Source organism: Arvicanthis niloticus, chromosome 11 (assembly GCF_011762505.2).
Source record: "Arvicanthis niloticus isolate mArvNil1 chromosome 11, mArvNil1.pat.X, whole genome shotgun sequence".
In the NCBI taxonomy this organism is placed as follows: domain Eukaryota; kingdom Metazoa; phylum Chordata; class Mammalia; order Rodentia; family Muridae; genus Arvicanthis; species Arvicanthis niloticus.
This window is the reverse complement of record NC_047668.1, coordinates 14,061,670-14,074,253: the sequence shown is the minus strand read 5'-3', so window position 1 is coordinate 14,074,253 and position 12,584 is coordinate 14,061,670. Positions and strand designations below refer to the sequence as shown.

The window sequence follows — 12,584 nt, the reverse complement described above, 5'->3', positions numbered from 1 at the left end:
AGCCCATTGGTCCTGCCGAGCCTGCGCGTCACCGTGTACGCCCAGCCCCGCGCGCACCCGAGCGGCCACCGCCAGCTCCGCCTGGCTTGCGCTTATTGGCCAGGCGGCCACTTCGCGTGCTCCCGTCCCGCCCCGCGCCTCGCCCGGAGCGCGCTCCCCAGCCTTGGGAAACGGCCTGGACTTAAGTGCTGGCTCTGCATCCCCACGCGCATGCATGGCAGTTGCAAGACCGGCTTCATTCCCCACTGGTGTCCATGCGCGGACGTGCCCTTAAGAGGCCGGATCCTTCAGACCAGCCCAGAAGGGTTCCTCTAGAAACCAGTGTGTGTAATATCTCTCCTACCTCAGGAATCCCTCTGGGCCAGGAGATTATAGACTGGGTGAGAATGCAACCAAAGAGTCGGGCATGCAAATAAACAGTGCTCTGTGCAAGAGGGAATGAGGGGTCAAAGAGAATGCAGATGCCAAATGACACCCGGCCAAGGAGATGTTGAAAACTGAAGCAGTGATGTGTTCATCAGCTCTTCCCTTCCCCCAAGCACAGGCATGAAAACGCACCTATCTAACCCCCGCCCCCCGCCACACACACACACACACACATACACTAGTATTCCTTAACCTAAAGACAAAAGAATTGGCCATAAACATTCGCCAATATTTTGATGGCTGCACTTAGAAAACAACCATGTAGGCCAGGATCAAGAGAAGTGCACTTGATCTAGTGGGTTCTAAAGACAACTTTTTTTTTGTTTTTTTTTGTTTGTTTGTTTTTTTGTTTTGTTTTTTTTAATTTTTCGAGACAGGGTTTCTCTGTGTAGTCCTGGCTGTCCTGGAACTCACTCCGTAGACCAGGCTAGCTTCGAACTCAGAAATTCAGAAATCTGCCTGCCTCTGCCTCCCGAGTGCTGAGATTAAAGGCGTGCTCCACCACGCCTTTAATTAGTTGGCTAAAGACAACTTGAGGTCTGCATGTGACCTGTCTCCTAAAGATGCACTCCTATGATTTTTCGACCTGCAGCAGTATCACCTGCATTCCACTCCTCTAAAGCCCATGCGCTGTCTGCTTGTGAAATGACATAATTAAATGGCCTGCAACATACGTATCTAAAAGTTTTGAGCCTACTGCTTCAAGCTTTAAAACTTTCAAGGCTGACAGATATTAACTTAAATTTCTTCTGTTCCTTACAAGCAAAGACCTTACAAACAATAGACTTGAGATCTGCTTTCACAAAGGGCCTAGTCTCCTAGAGAAGGCAGGCAAGTAGACCACAGTACTTGAGCTAACTGCTGGAGGAGACTTGCTAATGGAACCATGAATGGATTAGAGAGAAGAGGGTGGCAGATGTTCTAAGCACAAGATAAACAGAATCCCTACATGAAAGTCTGGTGTTTGGTTCCAGGGCCAAGAATCCCACTAGTCCAGTGAGTAAGCCAAAAAGCCCTTGCTCATTCTCAGACCTTTAGTTGGTTCTGGTTTTGGTTTTTGGAGACTATGTGTTCTAGTTTGGTTTGTTTGTTTTAGTTTTTTGGGTTTTTTGTTTTGTTTTTTGTTTTTGTTTTTGTTTTTTGGTTTTTTGGGTTTTGGTTGTTTTTTTTTTTTTTTTTTTTTTTTTTTTTGCTACTGTAGGAAAAAAAACTATGGACCCCCCCCCCCCAAAAAAAAAAAAAGTTGGATTGGAGTTTTACTTCATCTTGTAGGTTACAGAACATCATTGAGGAAAGCCAAGGCAGGTACTGAAGGCAGGAGATTGAAGCAAAAGCCACAGAGGAGCACTGCTCAGTAGCATGCTCTCTCTGTCTTGCTCAGCTTGCTTTGTTTGTTTGTTTAGAGACAGGGTTTCCTGTGTAGCCCTGGCTGTCCTGGAACTCACTCTGTAGACCAGGCTGGCCTCGAACTCAGAAATCTGCCTGCCTCTGCCTCCCAATTGCTGGGATTAAAGGCGTGTGCCACCACCACCCGGCCTCTCAGCTTGCTTTCTTAAACAGCCCAGGCCCACTTGCCTAGCAAGGGCCCTGCCCATAGTAGGGAGGACACTTCCGCCACAGAACCAATCTGATGTTAAAGTTCCTCGACTGAGGTCCCTCTTCTCAAATGATTCCAGTTTTTGTGGAAATAAAAATAAATAAATAAATAAATAAATAACCTAACCAATATACAGGGCCTCACTGTGTAGCTTAGGCTGGCCTCAAACTCACAGTAATTCACCTTTCTTGGACCCCTGAGTGCTATGATTACAGATATGCACCAACCACACAGAGCCTGAACTTATCTTTCAGATGCATGATGGTAAGAAATAAGCGCAGAAACCAAACTGGATCTGAGCTGAAAGTTTCTTTCTTGTCCCACCACCACCCTCACCCCCAACTTCGAGACAGGGTCTCTTTGTGTGGCCTTGGCTGTCCTAAAACTTGAAGACAAGGCCAATATCAACCAGGCTAACTTCAAACGCACAGAGTGCCAGTTTTTTGTTTTTTGGGTTTTTTTGGAAAATTAGAGTTTTTATTCTATGCAATAAAAACATATGCATAGACTTGATACATAATTTCTTTTTTTTTTTTTGTTTTTTTTTTAATGTTTTTTTGTTTTTGTTTGTTTTGTTTTTGTTTTGTTTTGTTAGGTTTTCGAGACAGGGTTTCTCTGTGTAGCCCTGGCTGTCCTGGCATTCACTCTGTAGACCAGGCTGGCCTCGAACTCAGAAATCCGCCTGCCTCTGCCTCCCAAGTGCTGGGATTAAAGGCGTGTGCCACCACTGCCTGGCGATACATAATTTCTTAATTTGAGAAAGATTTGTAAAGCTCTCTCTGTTCCTACTATAAAATGCTATTAGGACATCAACAATCACTTGTGTACAAATATCAGCTCTACACATGATTTATGTCTAGGAATCATTTCATCTAGTAAAGCCTGGAAGCTTCTTTGAAAATGCAATTATTCACAGCTCTGCCACAGCTATGAGAGAAGCTCTGGGCCTGGGACACAAGGGGGCGCACCCACTTGATTGATGTAACGATCATCAGTGTAAAAGCTTCGCAAAACCACATGCACCTGTCACCAGTGTGAAGGTCCCTTCACAGTCTGTCTACTCCATCACACAGAACAACTACCACAGCATGCAGATGCATGGACAGTCTCCACTCCAGTTCTTAAGCAAAAGGCAGAATTCGGCATGATCTTCTATTGTCAAGGCTCAAATCATTAATAGAAATGCATTCAACGGGCAGAAGGCCATGGGCTACAGAAAAATGAACTGAATGCCAAAGGTTAACCACCTTTATCCTTTCTAGTTTGACAATTTAAGGCTTTGAGACCTAAGTGGTTTCTTGTGCCTAATTTCAAGGACAACTCCATCTTCTATCTAAATTTTCAGAGGTGTCTCCTGATCGTTTCACGCTGCGACGACGGATGAGATCACTTCGTCCATCTTCAGCCATTTGCTCTTCCCAAGACTTCATCTCTGTCGTAACGAATTCTATCATCTTTAGCAAGATGAATATACACCTGCTTTTCACCATGAGATAGATTTTTTCCCAAGCCTGATTTACAATCTTCAATTTTCCCTGAGACAACTCATCCTTAGCCTCCTGGAAGCTTTCAGATATGTAAATGTTGTATGCTGACCAAGGTCTTTTTGGTTTTCCAAGCAAAATTAATTCTCTCCTTTTTATTAGTGCTTTCTTTTCTAAACGTTTCTGCCGGGCTTCCTTCTCAAAACCCATCAGTTGACTTGAAGTTAGCTATACTTGCTATACTTGCTCACAGCTTCTTTGTACGCTTTCCATTCAGCTTTAAAAATCTGCTTCACCTGGGCAGTGGTGGCGCACGCCTTTAATCCCAGCACTTGGGAGGCAGAGACAGGCGGATTTCTGAGTTCGAGGCCAGCCTGGTCTACAGCCTGAGTTCCAGGACAGCCAGGGCTACACAGAGAAACCCTGTCTCGAAAAAAAAAAAAAAATCTACTTCATAAGCCTTTTTTCTGCTTCCGGTAGCTCCCTCCACAGGACTAAAATTTTTCTAACAAGTTCTGAAAGTTTTGCATCCGGGTGTTTACCTTTAAATTTGGGTAGCTGTTCTGTAGAAAATCGAAGGTATAAACTCATAGGTTTCTTTGGATAATTACCCAAGCTGGAAAAACACTTCGGAATACAGACGAGAGATAGGTGAGAGTATCTGGTCCCCCGCAGCCGGCGTACATCTCGACCCCCGTGGGCCCCAGTGCTCTTAGGGCGCCCCACATTTCCCGGAATAGCGCCATGCTCGGGCCGGCGACTGTTGGCCCGGCGCCATCTGGCTCATCTCACAAGGTGCCTACACACAGCCAAAACACCAGAGTGGGCTCTCCGGGGACTTGTTATCATGCCTGTCACGTGCGGGGCACTCAGAGTGCCAGAATTAAAGGTGTGCACCTGCCTGACTGCTGACTATCTTTCATCACACCAAAAGATATAAACTGCTGAGGGAGAAATTTTCCTAGTGGTCCTACACAGTTATGAACCCTGCAAGCTACTAACCTGCCAGGAAAGATAAGCTCACTGGTACAATAATGGCATGACTGTTACGGGATTAACCAACTGCCTTCTAACAAGATTTTAGGCCTGCTCCACAAAAGAAAATTCTTATACTGTAAATCTGGTCAAAAGCCCATGGCTGGAGAGGTCATATGCCCAAGGAAGCAATCTATTACTATTGTTTGCTAAATAGGCTTCTAGTTAAAATGGCTTTAAATAACTACATTCATACCCAGCCTTGGTCAGAGAAATCTTGGCTTACAGGAAGTGTGATTAAAGCAAAGATTCCTAACTAGTCAAAGTGCTAAGAATACGTTGAGTGTTCAGCCTTAAATAAAACATCTATATCACCGACTCCAAGACTTTGGAACCTTGCAGAAGGGAGAGAAATAATGTAAGAGCCAGAGGATAGGACAGAATTGTGTGGAACACTGTCTTCTGGACATGAAAGAGAAACTTCTTGTTCAAACCACAAGAAGGTAGGACCTAGTAAGAAGTCATCTGGGGCATGTCTTGGAAGAGGTACTAAACCCTGGCACCCTCCCCCTCTTCCTTCCCCTTTCCCTCCCCCTGCCCCTCCCCTCCCCGTTCCCCCTCCTCCTCCTTCTCCCTCTCCCCCTCCCTCAGGGGAACAGTTTGCTACATTGTTACAGGTCCAAAGCAACAAAGCCCATGGACTGAAACCTTCAAAACCATGAGCCAAAATAAGTATCTCCTCCTTTCATATGGACTGTCTCAGGTATTTTATCACCAAATCAGAAAACAAATACAATTAATCTTCACATGGATATTTATAATCTTGAATACTAAAGAATACTGTCAAATTTCTGAGAGTTACCAATGTTATTCAATTCCCAGTAGGAATTAGAAGGGAGTTGTCTATTGTCAAGAGGTACCTCCCATGCCTACTATACATGAGCCTCACACCTCATCTTCCTTCTTTGTCCCCTAGCCCAGGCCTTTCTCTCTGATGCTGCAGTGAATCTTCTGAGTCATCCCACAACTTACATTGCCTTCACAGGATAAGCATGTGAAAGGCTCTGTTCTCTCCACCAGGTACCTGGAATTATGACTGTCTGTAGCATAAACTCTTTTCCCTTCCCTTGTACTTACATTAAGAATATAAATAAACAAAAATAAAACCCATGTCTGTCTTGGGAAGTGTTCTTGTCTCCCTACTCCTGTTCTACTTATTGGATTCCAGTTTATCTATCAAGGATCAACCCCATTGGCAAAGGACACAGATTCCAGAACAGCCCTACCCTGGAGTTCCTGCTGCATGCATTGGCACTGTCTACCAAGGAGGTTGCACCTGTCATTCAGTGAGCTCATGGAGAACCAGTCCTGCTCTGGTTCACTTTTATACATCTGGCAGTGCCTGAAACAAAGTAGACTTTTGAACTGGACCATGGCTCAGCAGGTAAAGGTGCTTGTTACCAAGCCTGATGACATCATGTATTTGGCCCCAGAGGCCCACCTGCTGGTAGTAGAGAATTGATTCCTGAAAGTTCTCCTCTGTGCAAGCACATGTGTGTTTGAGTGTGTGTGTGTGCGCGCGCAAACAAATGTAATTTTTTTAAATATATTTTTAAAGAGCTGGGCATGGTGGGGCACCACTTTAATTCTAGTACTTAGGCCAGCCTGGTCTACATATTGAGTTTCAGGACAGACAGAGCTACATGATAGAATAGTCTCAAAAAATAAAATAAATATAAAAGTATTAAGTGCTCCAAGAACTGGGTATGGGTCATGTTTGGTTTTTTTTGTTTTGTTTTGTTTTGTTTTTATGTAGTACTGATGATCAAACTCAGTACCTCACACTAGCCCCAAATCTATACCACTGAGCCACAACACATCCTCCCAATATCTTTTTAAATTTTGGTTGTTTTTACTTTTTTGTTTGATTGTCTGATTACTTTCTGACATAGTCTCACTAAACTTGTCAAGCTGGCCTTAAATTTACACTGTAGTCCAGACTGACCCAGAGTTTGAGCTATTACTCCCTCGGTCCCCAAGATAGCTGTGATCAGACCCAATGGCTACCAGACCCAGCTTCTAAGAGTTGGTTAGCAAGAATAGCATCAGAAAAATGTCTGTTTTTTGGGTTATTAAACACCACACCAATTGTATATGGTGGCACACACCTCTCACCCCAGTACTCAAGAGACTGAGACAGGAGGATCACTTGAATCCAGGTTGGAGAACCCTAAATCACTCGCAGAGATTCCATCTTAGAAAAGGAGCAGTTTCCCAAAGTCATTGCTATTAAAATAAAACTTATTATTCTGACCATACCTCTCACACCTTGCCCACTGTAAATAATGAAATGCAAGAAACTGAAAAAAAAAAGAGATGCATATTTTTAGGGTGTTTTTATGAATATGTTTTTTTTTTTTTAACCTGTGTGAATGTCTCTGTACCATGTGTATGCCTGGTATCTGCAGAGGCCACACAGGTCATTGGGTTGCCTGGGACTGGAGTTACAGATAGTCATGAGCTGCCATGTAGGTTCTAAGGTGTGAGTCCTCTGCAAGAACAGCAAGTGCTCTTAACAGCCAGCCTTCCAGTACATATTGTAATGTACTATATTATGCTTACACTGAATGTTACAGAAAAAAAAAAGGGTACATTTTATAAATAGAGAGATTGCAACTGGAGAGAAGGTTTGGTGGCTAAGAGCACTTGTTGCTCTTGCAGAGGACTCAGATCTGGTCCAAAGTGACCACGCTAGGAATCACAACTCCAATTCCAAAGGATCAGACGCCCTCCCTTACAAGGCATATGGTGCCTTGTAAGGCATATGGTGCCAGGACATACATGCAGACAAAACACTCATACACATACAAATAAATAAAATCTGTATTAAAAGTACAAAATAAAACTATAAAAACGTCAGCAAACCGATCCCCCGAATTAAAAGAATGAAGAGAGTTATGCCTGAGCAATAGCCATAGCTGATTCCGCCAGGAATTATTTCTCATCCTCATGTTCTAGCTTAGGGCAAGTCTAGAGATCAGAAGATTTGAAAATCAGATGAGTAGCAAGGAGTTGTTTTTTAAAAGTTTCTAATTTTCTGGTATCATTTCAAGTACTTGATAGAATATGCACTCCCCTATAAACTAAGAGTCTCACTCTCCCTTCTTTGCCTTCTCAATGGACTTCTCCTTTCTTGTCTCTTGGGTCAGTACTGGACACGTTGCGCAAGTAACACTCTCTCTGACCTAAGAAGCCTCAGTCTGGGTGACACTTCCCAGATATCACTGTCCTGAAAGTGGGGCCCTGGGGAGCCTCAGATCACAGATGGGAGGCCACCCCAGCTGACCTGAATCTCCACCCATTCCCCCACAAAGATCACTGCATGACCTTCACTCAACAGCGGACTGCTCTTCACTCTCAAGCTCGTCACTTCCATAAGACTTGCAAGTAATAGAATAGAGGACCCCCAAGTCCAACCTTTTTTTTTTTTTAACTAAATAGTTTTATTTAATAGCAGGGAGTCTTACTGTGATCCCATTCTTGGATTTCTTTCATTCTGGTTTAAAAGATGAAGCTGCTGGAATCCATCTGAAGGTTAAGAAAGAAACAAAGTGCTTGGATAATACAGATCTTTACCAGCCCTCAGTAATGTTTAATACAGCCATCTCTTACCATTTCAGGTCCTCAAAAAAACACTTGAGTCCAGATGTGGCAACACACACCTTTGATCCTGACACTCGGGAGACAGTGGCAGGTAAATCTCTGAGTTTGAGGCTAACCTAGTCTATATAGCAAGGTCCAGGCCAGCCAAAGTTATATAATAAGACTGCCTTAAAGCTTTTAAAAATGCACTTGAATTCCAATTCATTTAGCAGTCATTTAGCCAACATCAGACACACAAAGATTATAAGAGGAGACGGTCATTCTACTTTCAGTGTAATTAGAATCAACCAGCTGAACATAGTACATTCATATCACAAACAAAATGGTGACGGCTCAGAGGGAGGGAATCCTTTCAAGCTCTGTGGTAACTGAAGAAGAAAATGGACCAGGGAAGGCTTCAGGCAGAATGTACAGAGGTTAAGGGTGAGCAGGTATGAGACCTTTGGTTTGTTTATTCATGAAACAAAACCCTTGATTTATTTGGCTGTAACCTACAGGTACTTGGGTGAACGTAGGGAAATGAGTAGGAAAGCCTGCCAAGCTTAAAAACATGAAAGGGGTTTTCATGAAAGGTTTTTATCACTATCATTATAGAACATCTATTAATAGTAGGCAGAACATAAATGTACAGCAGGGTATAATTTATAAAATGAGGCTTGGGTACAAAGCAACAAATTTCTGAACTAGGACATAGGATTGAGCGACCAGTCCTAGGTGAGTATTTGAAACCTATAATATTTCAAATACAATATTTCCCTCAGTTCAGTCATTCCCTTTATGTTCTCTATATTGATAAAGCCAAAGCTGAGAATTTAGGAACCATTTGAGAAACTGGAAACATTAAAGCCATTGTATAGGCAAGAGTGAGCAGGGTACTGGGGTACACACCTTGAATCCCAAGCAGAGGCAGGTAGAGTTCAATGTCAGAGCTAAATAGTGAGACATTGCCTCAGGTCTCCACCCTACCCCCCCCAAAATAATAATATTCCTAGAACAAGGTGAGAATATTATAAAAATTATAATCAAAAGAAAAAGAGCAAGGTGTGATGTCTTATACCTGTAATCCCCCACAAGGAGTGCCAAGGGTTCAAGTCCAGCCTGGGCAACATTGTGACTTCTAAGTCAGTCAAGATACAAACTGAGACCTTGTTTCAATAAAGAAAGAGAAAAAGAAAAGGAGAAAAGGAGGAAAAAAAGAAAGAATTTCAAGTAATGAATAAACTTAAAACTAATATAAGGCAGGGCAGTGGTGGCACACGCCTTTAATCCCAGCACTTGGGAGGCAGAGGCAGATGGATTTCTGAGTTCGAGGCCAGCCTGGTCTACAGAGTGAGTTCCAGGACAGCCAGGGCTACACAGAGAAACCCTATCTCAAAAAAACAAACAAACAAACAAAACTAATATAAGTATACTGGAATATAAAATTGGGAACTCTCCCAAAAAACAAGCAAACAAAATAACAAGGTCTAGGATGGTATCTTATCCTAGGTGGGATAAACAGAGTATTTTCTCACATAGCCCAGGTGGCCTAGAATTCAACAGGGAGTGACTTGAACTCCCAATCCTCCTGCCTCTACGCACCAGTGCTGAGATTGTAGGCATGCACCACTTCACCTGGAAACAGATCTTTAATATATATATATAATATATTTTTAATGGTCTCATTATGTAGCCCAGGCCATTCTGGAACTCACAGTGTAGTGTAGGTTGGCCTAGAACTATCATTCCTCCTACCTTAGTTAGACTCTAGAGCAGTGTTTCTCAACCTGTGGGTTTTGCCCCCCTTAACAGGGGTCACCTAAGACCATTGGAAAACACAGATATTTACATTACAACTCACAACAGTAGCAAAGTTATAGTTATAAAGGAGCAGCAGCAATAATTTTATGGTTGGGAGTTGCCATAACATGGGGAACTATATTAAAGGGTGGCAGCAGTAAGAAGGTTAAGAACCACTGTTCAAGAGTATTGAGAATTCTGGCCTGTTTCCACACTCCACCGACCTTGAGCTTTTTTTGTTTTGTTTTGTTTTTTGTTTTTTGTTTTTTGTTTTTTGTTTTTTCTAGACAGGGTTTCTTTGTATAGCCCTGGCTGAACTGGAACTCACTCTGTAGACCAGGCTGGCCTCGAACTCAGACATCTGCCTGCCTCTGCCTCTCAAGTGCTGGGATTAAAGGCGTGTACCACCAACGCCCTGCCGACCTTGAGTTTTTCTTAAGGGAACTTGCTAGCATGAGGATAAAGTTAGAAGGCTCTACTTCAAACAAATAGATCCCAAGAAGGAACAGAGCCTAACAGAAAAGGAGTTCTAGGAAAATAAAACGCTTCTGCAACTGAAAATCCAAAGTGAGCAGAGCACCTGAGAGACCCACTTTTATGGGCTTCAAAACAAACCACAGTCTGGGCGTTACTGTAAATGACTGTTACCCCTGCTCCAAGGAGGGATAAGACAAACATAGCTGGGGCTTGCTAATCTCCAGCCTGCCAAAGAAAATACAATCCCTACATATAAAGAGAGACTGCCTCAGAAAGGACAACAGAGGGTGATGGAGGAGGACACCCCATTCCCTCCTAGTGCCTGCACACTCACAACTCACACAGACAAATAAGTAAATTTATTTTAATAGCCCCCTCCTGCAAAAACATCTATCACTGTAAAATTTCAGAACAAGGAGAATAAACAAGTGTCCTGTCTTAGGTTTTCAATACATTCACTGGGTCTAGGATTTGACAGTTTCTTTGGAGAGGTATATTATATTAGTTTCTCTTACTGTTTATTCTTTTTTTCTGTGATAAAATACCTGATAAATGCAACTTACAGGAACAGAGTTTATTTTGGCTCACAGTGTGACAGGAAGACCTGCCACAGGGACATTTCATCCAGCCAGGACAAAGAGAAATGCTGGTGTTGGGCAGCTCACTCCTTTCTTCCATATCTGGAATGCGAGTCCATGGGAGAGGGGCAACTAAATTCAAAGTGGGTCTTTTTTTTTTTCCTCAGCTAAACCTTTCTAGAAACATTTTCTTTCTTTCCTTCTTTCTTTCTTTCAAGCCTATAGCACCCCATGTTCCCAGGCAGTCTCCCATCCAAGTACTAACCAGGCCCGACCCTGCTTAGCTTATATCAGATGAAATCAGGCGCATCCAGGGTGGTATAGCTACAGGCTAGAAGCACTTTCATAGATTACCCAGAGATCTGTTTCCGTGGGGATTCTAAGTCCACTCATATTTACAGTGAAGATCAACTATCACAGTTCTACCCCTTGTCAACTTGACACTCCAGCACATCATGTTTTAACTGTACCTCATTTGGGCTGGGGAGCTGCTCAGTGAGGAAACGTGCTTGCTGAGAAAGCAGAGGACCTACTTTCCAAACCCCATCTATTTATTTACTTACATATACATGTATACATTTATTCATCTTATGTGTATGAGTGTTTTGCCTATATGTATGTGTGTACACCACATGCATGCCTGATACCCTGCAGAGTTCAGAAAATGGCCCTGAATTCCCTGGAACTGCAGGTACAGGTGGTTACTGTATTAGTCAGGGTTCTCTAGAGGAACAGAGAAATTCCATATATATATTTCCATCTCCTGATGAAGAGTTCAAGCATCTGATAGTTGTTCGGTCCGCAAGGCTGGATGTCTCAGCTGGTCTTCAGTATATGCTAGAATCCTAAAGAACTAGGCTCTAATGCCAGGGAAGGAATGAACTTGCTAGCAGGAGTATTGGGAGCCGACTATCATCTTTGCAGCCATCTCAGGCCATATATTTGCAGGTTTTCCACCCTGACAAGAGATTTGTTTTTCTAGCATGATGTTTTTGCAAGCAGCCTACAACAGCTGAGCACACTCTGATAAACATCTTGTTTTTCTCAGACATATCCTGGACTTGTTGTTTAGTGTCCCTAGCTGCAAGGCACACATGGTAAAGTGTCTCCAGCTGCACTCCCCTGCTTGTGCTTATACACCCATGATTTTCTTTCAATAAATGAACAAGCCTTGATCAAAAAACTTTGTCTTGGCTCCATTCTTCGAGACTCTCGCCCCTCCAATCCCCACTCTCTGTCCCTCTCTTGCAGACCCTGTTGACTGACCTGCGGGCCGGGTCAAGTGAGGAGAAGCAGGCAAAGAGCAAAAGCTACCTCCTTCCACGTCCTTTATATAGGCTGCCACCAGAAGATGTGGCCCAGATTTAAGGTGGATCTTCCTGCCTCAGAAGATCTGAGTTTAGGGTGGGTCTTTGCACTTCAAATAATTCAGGCAAGAAAAATCCCTTACAGTTGTACCCAGCCACTCGGGTTTTGCTTAATTCTAGATGTAGTCAAATTGACAACCAAGAATAGTCATCACAGCCGGGTGGTGGTGGCGCACGCCTTTAATCCCAGCACTTGGGAGGCAGAGGCAGGTGGATTTCTGAGTTCGAGGCCAGCCTG

The 12,584-nt window shown here is 43.3% G+C and overlaps 2 pseudogenes; both read right to left on the bottom strand.

Annotated features, from left to right (window-relative positions):
• Nucleotides 1-3,333: 3,333 nt before the first annotated feature.
• LOC117717346 (transcription factor A, mitochondrial pseudogene) lies at nt 3,334-4,253 on the bottom strand (annotated as a pseudogene).
• A 6,942-nt stretch (nt 4,254-11,195) lies between these two features.
• Nucleotides 11,196-11,311, bottom strand: LOC117717380 (5S ribosomal RNA; annotated as a pseudogene).
• Between the last annotated feature and the right edge of the window lie 1,273 nt (nt 11,312-12,584).